The 7745-nt window shown below is 52.1% G+C and overlaps 1 protein-coding gene and 1 pseudogene across 1 annotated transcript in view; both read left to right on the plus strand.

Annotated features, from left to right (window-relative positions):
- The window catches only part of LRRC20 (leucine rich repeat containing 20), an 88451-nt gene that overhangs the window by 80073 nt on the left and 633 nt on the right, over nucleotides 1–7745 (plus strand). The window lies entirely within an intron of this gene.
- LOC144243601 (U4 spliceosomal RNA) lies at nucleotides 3816–3898 on the plus strand (annotated as a pseudogene).

A 7745-nucleotide genomic window follows, 5' to 3' on the forward strand; every position in this document is an offset into this window, starting at 1 on the left:
GCGGGGGGGGGTGCGGGGGGGGTGGCGGCGCACAGACCCCACCTGGGAGTGGAGGAGGACAACGAGTCTGATCAGATGTCAAGGGTGGAGGATCCTGTCTAAACCAATGTAGCAGGATTCTAAGCTAGACAATGAGCCGAACACAGAAGCCCAAAAGTCAGGCTTTTAATTGTAATGGAAAAACTTCAGGGCAGCTGAAGTAGAATTAGAGCGCCTTTGTCATCACCAAGAATCTGAGGCTGTTTCCTTACCTGCAGAATGGGTTATTGTGAGAAACCAGCTAGCACAGCACCTCAAATATCAGTTCCCAGAAGCAGCCTCCTTTGCCGAACCCATTTGCACAAGGTGCTCAACCTCCCTGGACCTCGATGGCCTTCTGTGTCACGTGGGGGTTACAGTACCCTGTGCAATAACTTTAGCTCTTAAAAGCCCAGTGCAAAGGGGTTTTTCTATCTGGGTGATCTGGGGTGGAGAGCATGGTGTCTGTCCCCCCCCCACCCCCCGCCACCTCCCCNGGCCATGACCATGACAAAGCAGCTGCTAATTAGTGAAGAAGGTAAAGGCTCCAAGTAAGCAGCCTTTTTCTTCCCAGACTTTTTTAAAAAAATTTTTTAATGTTTATTTTTGAGAGAGACAGAATGCGAGCAGGAGAGGGTCAGAGAGAGAGGAAGACACAGAATCTGAAGCAGGCTCCAGGCTCTGAGCCCCAAGGCAGGGCTCAAACTAATGAACTGTGAGATCATGACCTGAGCCCAAGTCAGATGCTTAACTGACTGAGCCACCCAGGCGCCCACCTTCCCAGTCATTATTGGTTGGGAAAGTGCACTTGGAAGCCAAGAGCCAGCACGGGCAGCCCCTTCCTTCGCCCCCCCCCCAGCCAGCGGGGCCCCAGCCACTGGCCGTGGGGAGCAGCAGGCTGCGGGCAGGGTGAAACAGGACGTTAGCCTCCACATGAGCATCATGTAAGCACTGCGTGTCTTCCTCTTGCTTTTCCTCCCCTCCCAGGAGTAAGTCTCCTCCCAACCCGGCTTCTGGAAAAGCCTTGTCTTTGCTTCCTTCTCTACCTCACGGGCTCTGGGTCCCTCCCGCCGCCTCTTTCATCATCCAGGTCCTCTCTTCTATCACATAGGCTCCAGCCTGTAGCACAGGTAATGACCAGTCCCTCCCATCACGCTGGTGATTCAAGGGCAGAGAAAATCTTCTGCCTTCAGTAGCTCGAATTTTCTGTGCCACTGGGCCTGGCGTGCAAGGCCATGGACCAGGCCCTGTGCTGACAAACAGAGCTAGGTCCTCAGGGTACCAAGAGCCAGGTCCCTCAAGATGCCAAGGAAGGGCGAGCTCCTGGCTGCTTGTTCCAGCCCTGGGACGCCTGCACGTGCCTCTTCCGGGCTCTGAGCGGGTCTCCGTCTCAGCCATCAGCCTGGCCACCCAGTGGTTAGTGACCTGGGTCAAAGTTGCTTCCTCCCACTGTGCCTCCGTTTCCAACTTCCTTCCGGCTCTGATGGTCTCTCTGCCATAACCTGTACAGCCTCTGGCCAGCAACCCACGAAAACGAGGATGGTCAGGGACTTTCAGGTCGGCTCTCCCAGCAGAGGACACAGGCCCACATTGGGGCTTCTGACCTTTTCCAAGTCGTGGCGAAGGGCCCGGGGAGCTGTGGCGCTATCGGGGGGAAATCTCTGGCTCAGCGCCTCTGCCCTGCCCACCATCTCCCATCCAGTTCATCTCCTGGTGGCTCCGGCTCGCTGCTGGCCGAGCTCTGGGGCTGGCACCTTCACGCTCCAGAGCCGTGGGCTTGTCCTTGGGGGTGGGGAGGGGGGGTGCGCTGTGCAGAGTGCAGGCGCCAGACCCGTGAGAGGAGCAAGGGGCCCTACACCTGCCGCTGGGTGGCCGGAGCCCGGCGCGGGCCCGCTGCCTACAGTCCCTCCCTTGCTTTTACCGTCTCCCTGGATTGCACAGGTGAGAAAGCTCAGATCCAGAGATCCTGCCTGGGGCAACAGTCAGTCACTGGAACAGCTAGTCTTCTCTTTCTTTCTTTAAGTTTATTTACATATTTTGAGAGAGAGAGCACCAGCAGGGGTGGGGCAGAGGGAAGGAGAGACAGAATCCCAAGCAAGCTCCTGGTGACTGGCACAGAGCCCAATGCAGAGTTTGAACTCAAAAATTGTGAGATCATGACCTGAGCTGAAATCCAGAGTGGGACGCTGAGCCGACTGCTTCCCCCAGGCGCCCCTAGTCTTCTGTTTCTGATTCCAAAGCTCTGGTTAGCATAGTAACCATTCCCCCACCCCCACACCCCTAACACACACACAATATCACATGGAATCAAGGTGGGGGCGTTCACCCGAAGAATGTTCTGGGCTACAAGTTTCAGAAGTTTTATCCTGGACATGAAGGGACAGGTGTGTTCTGCACTGTGACCCGGCGCAGAGCAGGGAGGTTGGGAGCTTCTGGAACAAACCTGAGAATCTCCAGGAAACCCTTGCTCACAGGGCAGGTGAGCAGAGATGCTGTGCCTGCCATGGGGGCCTTAGAAGGTCAGAGAGTCTGTGTCCCCGGCTTCCCTCAGAGGGGGAGTCCCAGGGCTCTGAGAAGGGACTGTTCCTGGCTGGGTGGCCCAGAGAGCTGAGTGTCCTGGTCAGAAAGCCACACGTTCCTGCTGAGTCCTGGGAAGTCCTCGTGGAAGCACCATTCTCTGTCTTCTGTTCCTCAGGGCACCGTGGACGGTTCTCGTGGCTGGTGGCGAGTTGGAGGAATGGATGCCAGGCTGGAGGGCCAGATGGAAGGTGGCTTCAAAAGCCAGCCGGCCTGGCTTCCTACCCCAGCACCTTCCAGCTCATGACCATGGCCCGGTTACCTAACCTCTCCACAATTTTCCCCATCTATAAAGTGGAGGTAACAGTGGTATTCAGCCACGCAGCTGCTGTGGGGGTTGAGAAATTTAACACGAAGAGCTGAAATCAGCGAGCACTTGACACTGGAACTCGTTAGTTAAACAAAAAAATAAGCTTCAGCAACAGAACTTGACCCAATGCAGAGATCCCGGACCCTTGCAAAGTCCCACTTCGCTAGGAGCATCTTGGGCTGACAGCCTTGGGGAGAAGAGGCTCCCTTGGGTGCTGAGTCACCTGCTGCTTCAGATTGAAGGCCTTTGGGTCACTCTCTCCCCTCCTATGGCCACCTACACTGGGCCTGGATTCTGCAGGCCACTGTGAAAGAGCCGACAGCCCTTGAGTGGAAGTCTTTACTGATCCTCAGTTTCCTCTTCTGTAAAGTGGGCTGAGAAACACCTGTGGTGCTGTGGCCCATGACTCTCAGAAGGATTAAGTACGAAAGTGCTTTATAAACTAGAGTGACAAGCACTTATGAGAAGTTGCCCCGGGCCGGCGGCCTCCCCTTCCCTTCTCCCAGAAGAGCTAGGGGGTAGCTGTGTCCCAGCTACCAAGTCCAGAGGAGAGGAGAATATGTGCCTTCAGAGGATTCAGTTGTGGGGGCACTTTCCGCAGAGCCCAATGTGGGCCCCCCTCACCCTCTTCCTGTGCTGTGGGGCCCCAGGCACTGCCCTCCCCTCACTGCGCAGCTGCAGGGCATGGGGAGAGAAGAATACTCCACAACGCTTGCTGGAGGTCAGGGGCCCGTCAGCCTAGAGGTTGGGGCGGGCAGGCCCAGGCAACCTCATGTGAAGGCCTGGGGCCAGCATGTGGCTGGAGCCCCTTGTACACTCAGCATGGCCTCCAGAGAGCAGTGAGGTGAAGTAGACACACATGTTCTTTGGCAGAGCAATCAATCCTGCTGGGCCTACATCCGAAGACAATAGCTTTGCGCAGTGGCAGTATCGTAGCCAATGAGGTTTATCCGAGGCGCAATTATTGCTAGTTGAAAACTTTTCTACATCCAAGACATTGTCACAGCCACCCTTAAGGACAGAGGCCGCTTGGCTGTCCATCACCGGCAGAGTAGAGAGGCGGAGTGCGGTGAGGACACGGGATGGTGTTCTAGGCAACAGTCTAAAGCAGATAGACGAGATCTATGCAGGAGTTTGCAGGTGGCTTGTAAAACATGGTTCGGTCACCAGCACTATTAGTCCTGGGCACCGATACCCTCTGAGAGGAAGATGGCCGGTGCCAGGGCCAGGACAGCAAAACCTCAAGAGGAGCCTTGCTGCAAAGTCAGGAAGTGCATCTAGAGAGTATGGGGTGGGGGGCTTGTCAGAAGACTCGAGCCAGAGTGGCCAAACCTGGGGGCAGGTTGAGCACCAAGATGATGAGATACAGCAAAGAACTAAAAACTGCTGGAAATACAGGGATCCATATCGACAACAGATAGATAGAAGGGGAGAAGGGGGGGCTCTGGCCTGTGGTACAATGCTGAGGGGCTGCTGGAGTTGGAAAGTCGATTTGCAACCATCGTAAAGGACAGATTAGGCAGGAATCCACAGGTGTTCAGTCTAGAGGCAATGGATTTTCATTTGGATGAGCAGGATATTTGTATGCTCTTAAACTGTGTCCGCACAGACCTCTACATTGCAAGGGAGGAAAAAAACAAAACGGTAATTATACAGTGGAGAAACCAAGTAACACCTGGACTGAGTGATGACAGTCAACATCACTTATGAAGGACAGATGGGTGATACCCCAAGACCATAGCACCTCTGCGGTCTTTCAGCCAAGGACCCAAAAAGCACCAGATAAATACAAACTGTGGGACTCTTTCTTTTTTAACAGTTTAAAAAAAATAGGCTCTACACCCAATGTGGGGCTTAATCTCATGACCCTGAGATCAAGGGTCACGTGCTCTACCGACTGAACTAGCCAGGTACCCCAAAATGTGGGACTCTGTATTAAAAAGACAGCTGATGGCCGTGATATTCTTCCAAAATGTTGGTGTCATAAAACAAATGAGTCCAAAGAAGACAACTAAATGCAATACCTGAGCCTGTACTGGACCCTGCACTGGAGGGGAGGCTTCTAGAAAGGACATGATTAGGTCACCTGAGAAAACAAACATGGGCCGTATGTTAGGTAAGCGTTCTCTCCATGTAAACTCATGAAGTCGACAGCTGTGGTTACAGCAGAGAATGTCTTTATTCTTAGGAAATACACAGTGAAGTAGGGTAAAGGGCCATGATATACGTGTATTACCCTCAAGTCAGAGAAAAGGTGTGTGTGTGTGTGTGTGTGTGTGTGTGTAGAAAGAGAGCGCACAGACACATGGACAAATGATAAAGCAAAGAGGGTAAAATGTTAGCAACTGATGAATCTTGGTGAAAGGTATGTGGTATTCTCTGTATTGTTTTTATCTTTACAACTTTTTATAAGTAAGAAATTATTTCCAAGTAAAAAGGTACAACATAACTTGAGAAAATAATATTTAAAATGTCCCCAAGTAAAAATATTCTTACACTGAAGCTCTAAAGCTGGACACAAACTAGTATCTTCCACATATATTAAGCTCAGAGGTCGGCAAATGAGTCAACGGTGAAAAAAGTCAGGGCAGGGATAATCTGGAAAGAGGCTATGGGTTATAGCTTGATGTGGATGGAGGTCACAGGAGTGTGTACCTGATTGTACACCTTCCTGTAACTGAGGCATTTAAATCGGTGGTGCTCTGTGAAAAAACATAAACAGAATGAGATCTAAAACAGTACCATTGACATAAATTAAAATTATGTGCGGGCGCCTGGGTGATCAGTCGATTAAGTGTCCGACTCCTGATCTCAGCTCAGGTCTTGATCTCAGGGTCATGAGTTCAAGCCCTGGGTTGGAGCCCACTTTACAACATCTATATATGCTATATTATCATGTGTCAACGTGATCTAAAACAACTGCAGAAATAGAAAACCCTCAATCTGCCCAATGGAAGGCACTCAGAAGAGGTAGAAGTTGGTTCTTGTCGTTACTGATGGCCTGGGCTTGTGGGGACTCAGGGGTGAGGCCCTGGCCCTGTCCTGGCTGGGGTGGGAGGTCCCACGGTGCGTGGGCTGCTTGCAGGGTTGGGTCAGGGCAGAGTGAACGTTTGCCTCCAGGGCATCTGGCCCTGCGTGTCATGGCCTTGGCTCCTGGCCAGTTGCCTGCTCTGTGCCCAGCTACTGTTCCGAGTGCCTTGTATTAACCCCTCTGAGCCTTACAACAAGCATACTGGATAGGTGGTATTATTTCCCCATCACACAGAGGAGGAAACTGAGTCACAGAGAGTTGGTTTCATTTGCCCAAGGATACACAGCTAGAAAATGGCAGAGCTGGGATTTGAACCCAGGTGGCTTGGAACATTCTCTAAAGCACAACATGGGCTCTCCTAAGGAGACTCTCCCCCACAGTGCTCCACAGTGGGGAACAGAAACAGAGTGGCTGTCCCTCACGGTTCCCTGGGGCCAGTGGGAGGGCCTGGCTCCTGGCTGAGAGGTTCTGCAGGCCCTGGTGTTGCCAACTGCCTGAAGAGCTGGGCCCTCAACATGTGGGCCTGAAAAATGCCATCCAGAGGCCACTGACACAGCCTGCCAGCCCCCCGCTGCACCCAGCTCTCCCTCTGGTATCTTGGTCCCCCTCTCTTGCCTCTACCTTCCCCTCATCCAGACCCGACCTACCCTTCAAGTCCTGGCTCAGCCGCCACTGCTGCCACTGCTGTGCCCAGCCCCTCCCCTCCCTCCTGGACTCCTGCAGTCTTTTTGAGAACTCAGACTCCAGCCTGGGCTCAGCTAATGATGGGTTTGGGGCCTTGGGTTGCCTTGAGCAAGTTGCTGAATTTCTCTGGGCCTCAGTTCCTTTTCATAGTAGTACCTGATGTTCATCAAGTGCTGAGTGGAGTACATCTTCTCTCCTGTCCATCCCCAAGCCACCCGGTGAGGTGTATCCTGTAATATTATTAAGGTGTGAGTTATTTGTTCACCGCTGTTAATGTGGCCTACGGGGTCTTGACCTGAAGACAGTGATCTTAAAAGTTAGGTATGAGACTGAAGTGTTACCAAGAGCGAATATAGCCTTTGCCTTTTTTTTTTTAATTGAGATAAATTTCATGTAACACAAAATTAAGCTTTTACTTACTGATTTATTTTTAAAAATGTTTTAATGTTCATTTATTTTCGAGAGACAGAGCATGAATGGGGGAGGAGCAGAGAGAGAGAGAGGGAGACACAGAATCCAAAGCAGGCTCCAGGCTCTGAGCTGTCAGCACAGAGCCCGATGTGGGGCTCGAACTCATGCACCGTGAGATCATGATCTGAGCCAAAGTCAGATGCTTAACCTACTAAGCCACCCAGGTGCCCCTTATTGATATATTTTTAAGTCGGCTTCATGCCCAGCACAGAGCCCAGTGTGGGGCTTGAACTCACAACCATGAGCTCAAGACCTGAGCTGAGATTAAGAGTCAGATGCTTAACCAATTGAGCCACCCAGACTCCCCATGAAATTAATCACTAGGAAGTGTCCAGTTCAGTGGCATTCAGTACCTTCACCGTGTTCTGCAGCCTTCACTTTATCTAGTTCCAAAGCGTAATTTCCTCATCCCAAAGGAGAGCCTGCCCCCATTCCCCAGCCCCCCGGCAGCCACTAGCTAGTCTTTGTCTCCATGCAGTTGCCTGTTTTGGGCCTTTCCTACAAATGGAATCCTACACGATGTGACCTTTTGTGTCTGGCTTCTTTCATCCAGCCTGATGTTTCTGGGGTTCATCCAATCATGGCGTCTGTCGATGCTTCCTTCCTTTTTATGGCTGAACAGCATTCTGCCCTTTGACTACAACCACGTTTATC

This window comes from Crocuta crocuta, unplaced genomic scaffold (assembly GCF_008692635.1).
Source record: "Crocuta crocuta isolate KB4526 unplaced genomic scaffold, BGI_CrCroc_1.0 scaffold167, whole genome shotgun sequence".
In the NCBI taxonomy this organism is placed as follows: Eukaryota; Metazoa; Chordata; class Mammalia; order Carnivora; family Hyaenidae; genus Crocuta; species Crocuta crocuta.